Source organism: Amblyomma mixtum, chromosome 3, assembly GCF_055824585.1.
Source record: "Amblyomma mixtum isolate Tamu chromosome 3, ASM5582458v1, whole genome shotgun sequence".
Classification (NCBI taxonomy): Eukaryota; Metazoa; Arthropoda; class Arachnida; order Ixodida; family Ixodidae; genus Amblyomma; species Amblyomma mixtum.
Genome location: NC_143014.1, coordinates 363,802,531 through 363,818,861, shown reverse-complemented (window position 1 = coordinate 363,818,861; position 16,331 = coordinate 363,802,531). Strand labels below are relative to the sequence as shown.

At 45.0% G+C, this 16,331-nt stretch overlaps 1 pseudogene; it reads right to left on the bottom strand.

Moving 5' to 3' along the window:
- Positions 1-7,920: 7,920 nt before the first annotated feature.
- Positions 7,921-13,836, bottom strand: LOC149356625 (uncharacterized; annotated as a pseudogene).
- Between the last annotated feature and the right edge of the window lie 2,495 nt (positions 13,837-16,331).

Genomic DNA, 16,331 nt, shown 5'->3' with positions numbered 1-16,331 from the left:
TAAACACGCATTACAGGAAACAATTTGTTGAAGGAATGGTATTACTGCCATCTAGTTGTGTGCACTCATTAGCTGCTGCCCATAGTTTTGTGTCTACTGCGACGCCGTGGGCCTCTATGTTTTTTTGCCTCGCGAGAGGTTTGAATTTGAATTGCCTGCAAGCACAACGAGAGACCTGAAGGACCTGAAAACGTCTGAAAGGTGGCAGTGAGTGCCTCAGATGCTGTGGCAAATAGAGATGGCCGATGCAGGAAATCCTATGAAAGCTTAGAGATAACCATGCATAAGAGCGAGGTAGACTATAAAGGCTGGACAACAGAGATGACGACTTAGGAAAAAGTAACGCTAGGGTGTAATATTCAAGACCAATACCCGAAATCAAACTAAGAAGACTCAGGCTTATGAACAATTAAACTAAAGAGAAGCTCTTGGCTTATGTAACTTTAATACATTGGTTCTTGAGGCGCAAGTGAAAAAATGTCGAAAAAGTGTAATTTCTCGGTTAGTCAGCATATTGTTCTGCCGGCTACGAAGAGCTCTGTTAACCTGATTCAAACTGGTGCAATGTTTTGTGTGCAATTTTAACCTTTACTGTACATCCACAATCTTTTCGCTCTGACAAAATGGTTAGTAGTACTGGTCCAATGTTGACAGGAATCACCCAAGGTGCAGTAGATTTTTAAGAAGGGAGTAATTACTCATTAGCATCCACTCGAGTGCAGCCAAACGGCTACAAGGGAAAGCTGTACAGCTTCCATAGAAACCTGGTAGTTGAGCGAATTTCGTCCTAGCTATGCTCCCGCCATTTCACAGGTGCGCTGAAGCCTATGTCGTGCCACTTTAATGGCCGGTGTTCCTAAAATGAGGGAACCATCATCACAAGTAGTCCTGTCGAGTAGCGGGAGCATAGCATATTGACAAATTCAAAGGCGCCCGTGTCAGAGAGCTATTTTTTACCGTTACACGTGAAGGACCACGCTTTCATTGATTATTTCGCGCATTGGATATTGTATCCCCAGTAATTGGTGCTGCTTTCTTGTGGCATGTGCGGCTAACTTTCCCGTGTGTTCCCCTTCATTTGCTACAAAATTTTAGCTGTGAGTGGGGCACTGTGACGTTTTACGTTCGTGTTCTTTTCTCTGCGTTCTTTGTGCGCTCTTTATCCGCCATTATGAATTACCACCAACTAGCCCAAGTTGCCGTTCTCCTTCAGATGACACTGCCCACCACCAGAAATCATTACGTGGCGCCATCTGACTTCCAAACTTGCATATATTTCTGCAGCTGCTGTGTCAACCACATGAACTATCGCAGACAAAAAAGTGTTCTCAGCTGTCCTCTTGTGCCTGTTGCTTAGGCTTCACCCAGAGGAAAAAGGGAAATATTGCTCTGATATTTTAACGTAACAAGCGTGATGCAGCGACATTAGAGGAAGTAAATCTGGTGGCTTTGAATAATCTTCCCTTATTGAAAACGTTGGCATGAATCTTCCGAAGTACGTTTGATAGTGGGACGGTGCGGTCAAGGATGGGGCGGTGTTTACGGGGCTATGTCGTGTTCAGTGACACTGCGTTCATACAGCCGTGCCCAGACATTCATCAGTGAGCTGACCTGGGGCACTGCCTCTTATTGTGTTCACGTAGCACTGCCTCTACGGCATCAGCATAGACTCTTCGTGGCCGCCAAGTGCCCCTCCCTGCACGCCAAACTGGAGTGTTGTTTCTACCACTGTTCCGTCGCCATTAGATCCAACCACTTCCCCAACCCTCCTTCTCCACGCTGGCGTGCCCGGCTGGTGCCGCTCACACAAGAAGAGCAACTAGCCTGGATGAGGCAAGCTATGAACGTTCTGGATAATGAGGTTGTGTTTGAATCCAAGCTTTTCCTCCTCCTCCTCCTTCTCCTCCCTATAGTAATCACGCGCACCTTGGCTACCACCATGCCGGCGGAGGGCTTGAGCTGCGCGGGTTTGCCGTCGGCAGCAAATGTTGCGGCCGCCGGATCGACGCGCTCATTGCGGGCTCCGATGGCTGCCGCCGCGCCCTCCACGAGACGAAGCGGCTGTCCGCCGACAGGCGTGACGACCACTGCCACGCCATTGTACAGGTCGTCGCTTGGGCGCCGCCCATGTCGCGCTGCACCTCGCTCTTGCTCGGGCTGGAGGTCGTACGGAGACAAACGCCTGCCGGGTCCACCTGCCACCGCCAGAATCGCCGTAGTGACCAGTCCCGTGAACAAGACGCCGATGAGGATATATTGCAGAAGGCCATTGTTGTTGCTGCTGTGAGCAGGCCCGTGGTCAGTTCCTACCTGCAAGAGCGGCTGTTGGTCGCGACTGCACTGTAGCGTCGCCGTCAAGGCATTGTCAGCAGAAACAGCTGCCAGTTCATGAATCGGCGTGGCAGCAGAAGTAGTGTCTTCAGGGGGCATGGATGATGTCTCCGCGTCGGTCGAAGGGAGGTGGCTTAGCGATGGTGAGGGACATCCTGCTGACCCTACTGAAACGAATCCGTATGCAACTATAAGGAAGGCATACGGTTTCCGTACATTTTCCGCAAGGCGCATACAGAAATCAAACGGATGCCGTACGGACTTTACGGAAGCCCATATGGATCTTATAGAAACCGTGCGGAGGTTACGGACGGTTATATGCGGAGAACATGCGGGCGTCATATGGTGTTACGGACGGCCTTATGGAATATACGGTGGGTACGGACGGCTGTGTGCGGAGAGCATATGGACTTTATAAGGTGTTAAGGACGAACTTACGGAACGTATAGAATATGGACGGATACGGACGCGGCTATATGGCCGGAGCGTACGGAGTCCTTACTGACGTCATTTACGACACATGCATTCTGTATGCATATGCCTCTGCGCAGCACTTACAGAAACTTATCCATATGAATGGATGGTCGCAGACATATATGTATGGAAGTGGATCCGCTTGCGTAGATCTGCATCCGTATATATAGACCCGAAATATGTCCTAGTTATGCATGCATGGATCTGCTCTGTAAATCGATGCGCGAAGACGGAAGCGCCGACAAACGCCCGTTCTTGTAAAACAATTATAACCGCTGGCCTGCCGTCACTACAACGTGACAATATATCTTGAGATATGCGGTAAAGATACAAATTTAAGCGCGCGGTTGGACTTTCGCACACGGCTAGGAACGAGCAGCGCTACACATGTGCACGTGCGCATGCATGACGACGGACGAAACGGCGCAGAACGGTGAGCAATATGGATCGCCGCGTACCGGCGCCGGGACCACGGCGAAGAAGCGCGGTTCAACGGCAGCTGCTGAATAATGCGCTGCCGCGGGCAGAAGCGACACTTGATCCGGCAACGGGTATTCAGCATGTACGGGGAGCAGCGGATTCCCGCGTACGCCTGTGGTCGAGGAACCTATGAAGGCCTTTCGTCTACATCGCGTGAGAACTGAATCTTCGAAGAGCCCGCAGGGAAAAGAACCTTTTCGGATACTATGCACATTAAAGACTGCGAACAGAGAGGAGAGACTATAAACGGGTGCCACGAGGGTCCGCACTACGAAGGCACTCGCAAATACATATATATGCTCTGTTGTTCGATATACATTATTACGGGAAGCAAGTAGGCCGAATGCATTTCATCAGAAATTGCTGTAAATCAATGTGGAAAGCAAAATACCCAAAAGAAAGCACTTAATTGATTCTTACAAAACTGGCCAAGAAACAGTCCCAACGTTGTATGGAACCAGTAGACACCTCAGTAGCTGAGCCATATTTGCAGGCCCTTCACCATTCTGGTAAATATTCATAGAAGACTGGAGTTGATCAGTGCACCTGCTTGTTTCCTACTTGTTTCAAAATAAACAGCCCCTTTCAGGAAAACCAGCAGGGTTCAATTGTGGAAAACAGCAGCGCACGAGGGAAGGATTATGAGAGAGACAACACAGACGCGGTTTCCATTATGTTGAACCAGTTATAGTCCGCAGCAGTACAGTTGTGCTACCTCAGCATTTAGCAGTCATTACTAACAGTTAGGTATATGGCCTACCTGCAGTTCAGCCGTCACGGTGTGATTATGTATAATACATTCCTCTTGTCACGTCACAGGACAGTTAGTCATGATAATGGCGAGCCCCAACACTGGAAAGCAACAGATTACATACAAGGCATAAACAGTAATCACCGAATACATAATAATAATAATAATAATAATAATAATAATAATAATAATAATAATAATAACAATAATAATAATAATAATAATAATAATAATAATAATAATAATAATAATAATAATAATAATAATAATAATAATAATAATAATAATAATAGGAATAATAATAATAATAATAATAATAATAATAATAATAACGTTTGTTTTATTGTACGAAAAGAATACAAAGTTCCAGAAGCGGGCATGTCAAAGCCACCAATGGCTTGAGGGACTAGGCCTGGCAAAGTCAGCAGACGGGTGTGCAATAGCCAACTTTGACATATGCAAGAGAACAAAATGTTTGTTTTATTTCACGAAAAGAATACAGAGTTCCAGAAGTGGGCATGTCAAAGCTACCAATAGCTTCAGGGACTCGGCCCAACAACGCCAGCAGACGAGCACGCAATAGCTAACTTTGACATATGCAGAGAACCAAAAGTTAGGAAAAATCAACATCAACAAGGGACAAAATAAAAATCAACATCAGATAGGTAGCACATACATATCACAGAAATATGGACGAATACATTTTAACACGTTACACAGAACCAAGCATGTTTTTAATGCATTTCTTGATGTAACCAAGAATATACGAGGTCTGTTAGAAAAGTATCCGACCTTTGGCCGAAGAAAAAAAACTGGCATAACTGGAGTGTTGGAAACCTAATAACCTTCAAAGTAGTCTCCTTGGGACTCCACACACTTCTCCCAGCGGTGCTGCCATTGTTGGAAGTATTCCGAAAAGGCCTCTTTCGGAATGGAGTTTAGCTCTGCCGTCGTTGCAGCCACAATGTCCTTTCTTTTCTGAAATGGCGCTCCTTTCAATGGCCTCTTGATCTTAGGAAACAGCCAGAAGTCGTAGGGGGACATATCAGGAGAGTAAGGAGCCTGTTGAACTATATGAGTCTGGTTTTTCGCCAGAAAAGTCTGAATCAAATGCGAAGAATGTGCAGGAGCAATGCCGCAAGGGATGCGCCAATTTCTTGTTGACCTCAATTCCGGTCTCTTGCGCCGCACAGCACCACGTAGGCGATGGAGGACATCTCTGTAGTACTCTTTAGTCATTCTTTGACCCTGTGGGGTGCGTACTCGTGGTGTGCCACAAAGAGGGAGTCAAAAAAGCAGTCAGCATCACTTTGAAATTGCTGCGCACTTGGCGGGCCTTCTTTGGTCTTGGCGACGCGTAATGCGTCCTCTGTGACGACTGGGATTTGGTTTCTGGGTCGTACCCGTACACCCAAGACTCGTCACTAGTGATTACGGTGTCGGTGAAGTCAGGGTAACTGTTTGTGGAATCCAGCATCTACTGTGAGACTTCAACACGAAGCTGCTTTTTCTCCACCGTCAGCAGCTTCGGCACGAATTTCGCCGCATCTCTCTCCATGGCCAAATCTTCGGTGATAATGGAATGTGCAGAAAAATTGCTGATGTACATCTCTCCTGCAATTTCTCGGATAGTCACACAACAGTCCCGCATCACCACAGCGTTCACTTCGGCAATTACCTGGTCATTTCGGCATGTTGATGGCCGACCGGAGCGTGGCTCGCTCTCCACGGATGTGCGGCTGTCTTTAAACCAGTTGCACCACAGCTTAATCTGTGTGCTGCTCATAGCATCATCACCGAAAGCCGTCTGAACATTTCGAATGGTTTCCACTTGGCTATCGCCAAGTTTCTGGCAAAATTTGAGGTAGTAGCGCTGCTCCTCTCGCTCCGCCATTTTCCTTGCAACAAAAAACCGACGAGAGCACTGCGCTCTGCCTCACTCAAACGCTGCTTCCCAGCGACTGACGCTATCGGCAGGCGGGAAAAAATTCGTGCATGCGCACGAGGGTTCACGGTCGGCTGCTGTAAGCGCGCTTGTTTCACATCCATCAGGTGTTCGCCAAAAAAAAAAATAAAGTCGGATACTTTTCTAACAGACCTCGTATACTTCATCTGGCAATTCGTTCAGAATTCTCGGTACATAAACACAACATCTAGCTTCGTCATATCTCGTCAAAGAGCGCGGGACTACAAAACAAACACTGCTTCAATGACTTCAGGGAGCTGTGTAACATATTTTAAAGTCACTGGACCAGAAATGTCGTACCAGCACAGTTTGCACAGAGTTCAGAAGCACGGAAGGCCAAGTGCTGAGAACATGTATGAAGCATATAAACAATATTTGGTTAATTAAATAGAGGACATAACATACAAAAATGAAAAGCGCATGAACCACATTGCACACACATACAACACAAGCGAAAAATTGCAACAAGAACCAATCCCAAAAAACAAACTGGTATGAGGTCCCACCAAAATACAGTTCAGTGATACAAAAGATTGAAAAGAAATTAAAGCACAGAAAAGTTTAAACAGCACAAAATTCAGGTAGCTAATGTACTCTTTGGAGTGTACCATCAGATAGGATACAAAGAATTAGAAAATGCTTCTGCTTCCACGGACTCGCATTATTACAATGGCCATTCCTCTCAACACTTTAGTTTCAAAACAGAGGTATAACTGGCCATTAGGATCTTCAACCTTCTTGTGAAACAGTACAGCAGCCTGCACTTTACAGCAACTGAATGCACCATGACATAGAGCTCAACCTTTTGAATTAGAAGCTAGATGCCTAACTATTCAACCCCACTAGGCTCCCACATTTTACAGAAAGTAAGCTCGGATGTCTGGCAAGTTTCAAACTTTACTGAGTGTAACTGCACCCAATAAACCATAGTCACACTAGATGGCACAAAAATACTTGCCTATTTAACCTATCACCTGATTTTAGCCTACCCACCACTTTTCCTTCACCAGGCCAAATGTTCTCCGAAGCTAGTTTGATTAAGAAAACACTGCTGTAACCGCAAGACATTTTGTACACCAGCAACTGTCCTTTCCTTTCTTTCTTTACTGCAGCGGTGGCTTAGTGGTCTCAGCATCTGATTCACATGCGGAAGGTGCGGGGTTTCATCCCCAGTGCTGCCCATCGGTGATACAATGGGTACAAGCATTCTCCTGGTCTGGTGCTCGACTTATTTAGGATGAAATACTTCGCAAATGGGTCTTTGACCCCACCTTGAGTAGAAAAAAAAACCTTTTGACATGGCACTATTTGGCCACAGATTGTCTTGCGCTGTAAAAATCCATCATCATCAATCCTTTCCTTCTTTATTTTTTAACTGCAACGGCGGCTTGGTGAATATGAAATTCAGTCGAAGATAACTGCTGGTACTTAAGTACTTAAGGGTAATGGAATGGATTCCAAGAGAAGGCAAACGTAGTAGGCGACGGCAGAAAGTTAGGTGGGTGGATGAGATTAAGAAGTTTGCGGAAATATGGTGGCCGCAACTGGCGAAGGACAGGGTTAATGGAGAGACATGGGAGAGGCCTTTGCCCTGCAGTGGGCACAGTCAGGCTGATGATGATGATATGCCCAAGGCCGTGGGTCTAATCCGAACCATAGTGGCTGCATTTTAATAAGGCCAAAATGCAAAATTGTCTATGCATTCTACGATGTCGGTGCATGTTAAAAATCCCCAGGTGGTTGAAATTACTCCATAGCCCCCCAGAAGCAACCGTCAATAGCCCACAGTTTTGCTTTTTCATTTAAAATTCATCAATCATATTTATACGTTGCGTGTTGTACCACTGCACTGAAAGAGGTTCTTGGTTCTGGCCAGCTTTTGTCATGTTCTATTGGTCGCTTTCGTTTAGCTGAGATGTCAGTCACGCTCAATAAGGTTGGGCAAATCACATATATATGCTGTATCATCAGCTGGTAATTCAATCAGAAGGCACGGTGCAAAGATGTCACTCAATTTCAAAACAGAAGGAGTAGTCATAAAAGACAAAAAACACTCGCTAATATGTCCTGGGAGCCTGTGTGTGCTATCTATACAAACCAGTTTCTTACAAAAAAAACAGCACTAGTGGCTTCACAAGAGTCGTGAATTATTTCAAAAATCCTGTCAATGACAAAGTAGCTATTGTCTAATGCTCTCACTGCTGTGCTGTTGGTTTTTTTCGCTTTTCTGTACATTCTGCTGTGCAACACTGTTCCCTTAAAAGCAAAACAAAAGTGTTCATTTGCAGCAATGACACGGCTGAACATAGCATTCAGGGCATTGGTCTCCTCCGCTGACAGGCTAGGCGTGCGGTTGAAATAGCCCAAAAGACATGCGCCATCAATATGCGTAGCAGCAGCAATTAAAGGCTTAGCCAGTAGGGCATTGGTGAATTCCTGCACTTTTCTTTCGAAAATGTGCAGTGTCGTCATGAGCTGCAGTTGTTGCAGCATCACCGCGCGTTCCACAATCTGGTTTGGTATTCATTTTGCACCAGTTATTGTCTTCACAAGTCTGCCACTTACACTTTCAAAGACAAATGCGCTGTGCCCCCACAAAGGCCCAAAGTTTTTTGCAGCTGTCGCAAGATGAAGCAGCTGGTGCACATTAAAAGTCATCATACGTGGGCCGTAGAATGTTCTTGTCCTGGACACAAACTCTTGCAGCAAGCGACCTGCACAAAAGAGCAGCCATGCTCACTGTGAAAGATTTCCGCACAAAACCTAATCTTTTAAGTGTTTCCTTATGATTGCGCTCTATCACACCACTATTCCAACAAATCGGGCGTGTTTTACCATTTACAAAACATTTCTTGCAATACCTAACAAATGAAGCAAAATCAAAACTGCTAGACTTGCTTAGTTGCACTGTAAAAGGCATATTAATATTCATTTGAGTGCCTATTTTTTTGCTTCTGAAGAGGAACTGCCACAGCGTGCATGGTAAAAGGATTATGATGTCACCTATTTCAAGCAATTTTATATCATATAGAGTAAAAGCTCATTAGTTCGAACTCGCTAAATCAATATGCTGCTTTACTCGGACTGGCAATTTTCTCCCATCAACATCAGGAAACGCGGCATCAGCACAATCCCCTTGTGCCCACTTCCAGAAACTTAAACTTCAGCACTAGTCTAAGTTCAATAGCAAGCTCTGTTCAATGCCCCCTGACCTCGGATGAGTTCTGAAATTCAGACAGCACCCTTATCAAGAAAAGTCTTGAGGTAAGAAGGGACCCTTATTTCAGCAGCTTCATCTTCTTTCTTGAAACCAGGTGGGTTCCAGTTTCTCATCTTAATGTTTACCAAACTAAAAAGTGGCTGAAGGTCAGTAGCAATTCCATCAAAATAACCTGGTTACGTCCTATGGAAGTTAACACTGATGAATAATTCCTCCTTTGAATATTTTTGGGGAACATGCGGCAAAGAACTCGTATTTGTGAATGAGCTTCTCAACAAAGTTTGTGCATTCATTCATGATGATGATAGACTCTCAGTCATGACAGCTTTACGTGATTTAAAGCAGTGGACTAGTTGGTGTTTATACTGGAAGGACAAAGCAGTAGCACTAAAAACAGGAACGACAGGATAGAAGAAGACAACACAGGCGCTAGCGCTTGTGTTATCTTCTTCTATCTTGTCGTCCCTGTTTTGAGCGCTACTAATATATCAAACTTTATGTCAGACATGTGCGAGTGGTACATGCTGAGTGGTCCATGCTTTATTTATAGCTCCCATTTGCATAATATCATTCCACCTCTATTCTATCATTCTCTATCATTCTAACACAGTTACTGTACATTTGAAGTCATGCTGCCAAACATGTTTCACAACTTCCCTTTCTCATATGTACAATTCGCTGTGAATGCTCACATACGTGCAATTTGCAGTTCAATGCATTTTTGAAACATTATAAATGCAATACAATTTTACATCCAATAAAATGTATAAACTTACCAGCATGATGCAGCTGTTCATCAGTCAACTCTTCCAAAAGAAGTGTGAAGACTGCTTCCACAAGCAGCATGAAATGATTTAAATGCCGCTGGGGAAGAATGCCTAAACAACATGGCACAGCATAAAACAGCAGCCAGTGCCGCCACTCGCTTGCCTTCCAATGGCAGCGTTCTTTAATCGAACGTGGCAGCCTTGTGAAGCAGTGTGGGGGCTTGATGGCAAGCAACCTGTTGTCAAGCTGCTCCAATGTTGTCGGGCGCCCTGAAGCAAAAAGGAAGAGATGTGCAATTTAAATGCAAGTAATTGAATGAGCCAGCCAAACAAAACACGCTTGCAAACCATTAAACAGCAGCATATTCCAAACTGAGCCTGTGGCTTTTTGAATGCAATGTTGTTGCTGTGTGCCATAAGAATGAAGATAGCACGAAGCTGAAGCATTCATGTTGGGAACAAATCATAAAGGTATGCCTACCCTAATGACCTTGCTTCCTGATAACAACGGGTATTTTGTTCAGGAATCCTAAGTGCAGATGTACTGCAGTTAATGCTTGACCATCAGACATAACTAGTTGAGCCCACTTATAATGATTACAGTTATAACGAGCGCTTGCCTATTAGAGGCCAGTGCTACCATTAAAACATGTATGATGGCAGTGTCATTTCGTCCGAGATAAAACAAACAATCATGGCTGCCCCACTCACAGTGAACAACGAGGTGCTGTAAACTAGCAACACTTGTCAAACTCATGCTTGCCGCAACAAAAGAGCTGCACGACATCTGTGACACCCCCTACCCCATACCTCGAAAGTGGCAACCCAAAAAATTAGAAAAAGCAGCATTCAGAGTATGTAACCACCAACCAAGCACGCTCTTACGGGGGGTTCAATGTCAATCAGAATATGTGTGTATTCCAGCTAGGCAAAAGAAGGAAAGAGGGAAGCAACTGTGGAAGGAAAGACATGAGAGGTGCAAGCCAGGGGCAGCACTAACAACAGATATAATGTATGCACGTTTGCTGAACTACTAATGACAGCAATTTGGGAAATTTGAATGCCAATCATGCCGTATGCCCTGCTGGCCCCATCAGTCACGTGACAGGCACTGCCTGCCCAACTGGCTGGCTGCTTTCCGCACAGATACTGTGTATAGGCAGAGTGGGGACAGTATAGTTCACAAGCTCTGCATGCACATGTGCTGTGCTAGCTTCAATGCTCCACAATACCATGCATCAACGATCACAAGGAGGCCGAACTACCACCGTTGGTGCGTATCACACCCCTCAAAACTGAGAAGCTTGTATGCATGCAGTAACACGAATTAGTACAGTAATACCAACCTATGTAGAAGGGTTCTTGGCTGTTGCAAGAGTCAAGCCAGTTATCAGTGAGGCACCTGGTGACGCCAAGGAGCACGCAGTGCATGTACTCCACTGTCTGCCCAAACACCACGTTGAAGTGCTTCAAGTGAGCAAGTGGCGATGGCCCCTTCACTCCATTTACTGCTTCGTTGACTTCGAGAGCAATATTCATTTCTCGAAGCATTCCCTTTGGTGTCCGCTCATCATTCACCGTGGCTTGCATGTATCGCTGCCCACCTGAAATAAATAGACTTTGATTTTATAACATCGCAGAAAATACAAGTGACTTGTGGGGTAAGCAGGGTTCATCCCCCATCCCCACCGCGGTGGCTCAGTGATTACGGCGCTCGGCTGCTGACATGAAAGACGCGGGTTCAATCCCGGCCGCGACGGCTGAATTTCTTGAAGGCGAAATTCTAGAGGCCCGTGTGCTGTGCGATGTCAGTGCACGTTAAAGAACCCCAGGTGGTCGAAATTTCCGGAGCCCTTCACTACGGCGTCTCTCATAGCCTCAGTCACTTTGGGACGTTAAACCCCAATAAACCAAACCAAATAATATAGCAAGAGAACATTTCCCACTGATACACTACTGTCACCAACAAACTAAGGCTACCACTAGTATATATTTTTTCCTGAAAATTTACGGGCCCAAACATACCGTAATTTTCAGCAGCACATCTTCGATACTAACAGCTTCCAAAAGCTGACAGTTATACAAAAACAGCCTAAGAGTCTTCACTTCTAAGGTGAACTGAAAAACACATGATTACAGTTCAGTCACAGCTCCGCACAACATGACGACAGCAATGGCCATTTTATTTTGCCTGTGCAAGAAGCTGAAGAACAATGAAAACTGCCTGCACGAGCTCATCAGTTTGCATGTACCCGACATACGACGCATACTTGTTAACGTTAAAAGTACACGAGCATGTACAGTGCATTAGCTTTAGCACAAAATCAAAAGCTATGAGTAGGTCTTTCGCCATGTCTTCTCAATGTCTACATGTCTTCATGTTGGCTATGAAGAACTGCTGCAAAGGCAAAGGAGAGAACTTACCAAAGGCAAACCCTTTGACAAGTTTCGAGAACTCGAAGAAATGAATGAATGAAGTTTATGTGCAATATATTTGCCTTGTGAGGGTAGCAGAAGTATGAAAAGGCATTCAGTGGATTGGCTAACCTAGAAGAAAAGACTCGCATTCAGGGTAGGATCAAAGGTGCAGGGCATAGCATTAGCACAGAACCGCCCGTTATGCTGTAAACAAATTGTGCATAAACTCTATATCTTCAATTTCTTAAGATAAAATGCCCATTACACCTATAGCAAATTCTATACTTTATATGTGCACTCCTAATGCGAAAGTTCTGCTGCCAGAAGATATGCAATCTTCTTGCAAGGCAAGGGAAAGAATTACTTAAAGACTTTATTTAACAACATACTCGTATAACAACAGGTGACCTAATAAATACATCGAACTTATCAGAGTACATTACCTTCGAGGTGTTCTCCACAGGCGTAGCACCAGGGGCAGCCAAACATTCCGTTGAATTGCACCATGTTGCTAACGGCAGCCCGAGCAGGAGCATCTACGCAACAGCATACAGCATACACTGCTGATCTCATTGTCGTTGAAGCTTGTTCCCAGATAGCACGACCCACTCTGTTCACTTCATCGACAAATTTCGTCATGAACAGGGTCATATCAGGGTGCCTTCCAAACCAAAGGCCACCAACCAAACAGTTTTTCATCCTGAGACTGGGTGGCAGCTCGTTAACCAAAAACTGTATGGGCCACACTGATGATGAAGAGGATTTGAAGACGGGGCTTCCATCTGTGTTGACAGTTAGCGTCAGGTCCATCCAGTTCAGCTGATTACTCTGGCGTAGCTCCCTGCAAATGATGCCACTTGTGATGTCTCTCAGTGTCGTTGTTGATCTTTCAGCATCTTCTTTCAAATTGACAAGGTTGCTGTAGAGAGCAGCTTTTGTTCTTGCTATCAATGTCTTCAGCTGCTCCTTTAAATCCATAATAACAAAAAAATTCCCCTTCGCCTTGAGTGATCTCACATCACTTGCCAGGACACAGGCAGAGCACTTCATTTTGGATGTCCCACTCACTGGCTTGAGCAGGTTGCCACAGACGCTGCAGTAAAAAAAAATGTTTGGCGACCCGCTTTGCTCTTGAAGCCCATAGCTGCCTAAACAAGTGTTTTGATCGTGGGAGCACATTTCCTCTAAAGCCAAAAAGGCCATCAATGAGAGCCAGCAGATCATTCAAAGCAACCCAAGTAAGCCCATGAGCAACAACAAAGGCCATAATCATTACAATTGCAGCTGCCTTGGTTGTCGTAGAGCCAGGTAACGTTGCTGAATCTAAATCAGCAAAGCCAGGTGCCAGGAACTCATTTTCATCCAACAGTGAATCTAGGTTTTCGGCTTCCTTCTCAGATTCACTGCCACTTGTGTCGTCGTCCTCCATGTGTCACTGTCACTTTCATGAGTTGGGATGTCCTCATCAGACCATTCAGCATAGTCACCTGAAAGTGTAGATCTGGAGCTCGATGGCGACGGATGACGCGGTTCATAAGTAGGTTCAACTGGTTGAACTGTGCGCTCAGTCCCGGGGATGCCCTCATTGGCCACTTCGGTTCTGTAGTCTGAAACAGGAGATGCCGATAATGACGCTGTGTTCGCATTCACACCGGACGACGGCTGCGCCAGTACACGGTCGCATTCCTCCACGTGTTCAGTGCCACTTTCAAGGGTGCCCTCATCGATCCTTTCAGCACTGCGCCCGCCGGAAGGAGCAGGTGTCGAGAGAGATGGCCCTGTGCTCGCTGTCGAAGTGCTGGCACTGGATGACGGCTGCGCCGGTACACGGCTGCGTGTTCCCGCGTGTTCATCACTGACAAAGGGGCCCTCGTAGACGCCTTCAACACAGTGCTCACCTGAAGGAGCAGATGTCGAAACTGACGACCTTTTGTCCGCGGTCGAACTACTGGCACTGCACGATGGCTGCGTCGATACATGAGCGCGTTCTGAAGGATCGCCTCTTGACGCTGTCTCCCCGGCAAGAACTGCTCGTTTTCGCTGCTTTTTCCAGTAATCCGTGGACTTCGGCACGACAAATGGTTCATCTTTGTCAAGATAGCGCTTACGTGTCTTTTTCGTCGGACGAAGACTCATTTTGTTGCTTGCTGGCTTAATAACAAACGCAAGCGGTTCTGGTTGCAGCAACGACGGTATGGCGCAACGACGGTAGCGACAAAGGAATGAAAATTCAGGGGGCACTTCGGCTCTCTAAAGTGCTTCAAGGTGAAAGCATTTCCTGGCCACTGTTTGTTTTTATTTACTTTTTATTTTTCATATTTTGTTTCCAATTTATTTGTTGCTCCTTTTCTTAATTTTGTTGTTTTTTATTTTTGTTTTGACATCTTATTTTTATTTTATTTTTATTTTTGTTTATTTTCTTATTTTTATTTTTATTTCCCTTTTCTTGACTTTACTCCTTTTATTTTATTTATGAAGCCCATGCATTCACTAGATGCGCCTTTATGCATGCTGGAACCTTGAGCCTTTTAAGCAGTGACGCCGAAAGGCGGACGAATCTGCCGACGAGTCTGTCGACACGGATGCCGACGCGTCTGTCGACACTTCTGCCGACACGGCTGCTGACGCGTCTGTCGACACGGCTGCCGACGCGTCTGCTAACGACAGTATGAGGCATTAAAGGCTTTCGCCTTAAAATGACGATAAACACCAATGTTTGTCTCTTTATAAAGGGTGGACATTACAGATCAGATAATATGATGATTATGATGCGTTGGCTAAAAACTAAGCAGTTCGTTGTCTCAGACGAGGTGGTTGAGGAGGATAAATGATAAACATTTATTCGTCTGCCTGTGGATCCGCGTCGTGGTCCTTGCCTTGCAAGGCACCGATATTTGGTTTAAGTGATCCCTCACACCACTCCCAAGCTCTCGCTCGGAAAAAAAAATATTAAAGGCGCAGTTGACTAAGTAATGAAAGGTCATAATAGATGGTGTGCGGCTTATACATGAGCAGAAACTGTGATAGAGAACTATTAATAGTGTTTTTGCGAGAACGTCATGCATGCAAAACTTATATATTACTACCAACATTCCCGTTTGTCACAGCGCTATATTCGAGTCATATCCGCCGTGACTGTCATGTTCTTCGTGCAAGTATATGTGTGCACAATCGGGCGTGAGATGTTGAAAGCAGGCACATTCCAATTATGTAGGTCATCCCGACTTGTGTATGTCTGTCTCTCTTTCTCTCTCTTTCTCCCTGTGTGTGTTTGTGTGTACGCATGCGTTAATGTCATTGCGGCACATGCTGGTACGAATGCAATTTTTCTACCACTTTAATCTCAGCACAAAGCGTCAACAACACCTACACCCCTTAGCGAAAAGAGGATGTGCTAAAAATGCATTTCAAACGTATTGTATTAATTTCATATTTATTTCGCATTTTTTTGTCCCTATGCTTAAACTGCAATACGAATGCTTTCTATGTATACTAGGAATAATATTTTAAACGTTCTTAAAAATACGTGAAAAGTACATTTTTGCCCGCTTAGCATATTTATAATGCATTAAAAATATAATAAAAATATACCTTAGAAATATACTAAAAATATACATTTAATACATTAAAAATGTGTTTACTCGGGCTTAAAAAAAGTCTACTGGGCGGCTCCATGGATGACACGGGTTAATTCATCAACTGGAGAACAAATCGTACACGGGTATTTATCATTAATCAACAGGAGTCTGATATTATAACGTCACGTGATTGAATGGGAACGGCAGATACCTACATACAGCATACCAAGACGACAGCGACACAGCAAACAACAAATCCTACGACAAGCGCTATACTTGGCTTGCCGTATATATACCCAGCGAAAGCGACGCACTATTTTGCACGGTGATACCTTTTTTTGCGCAA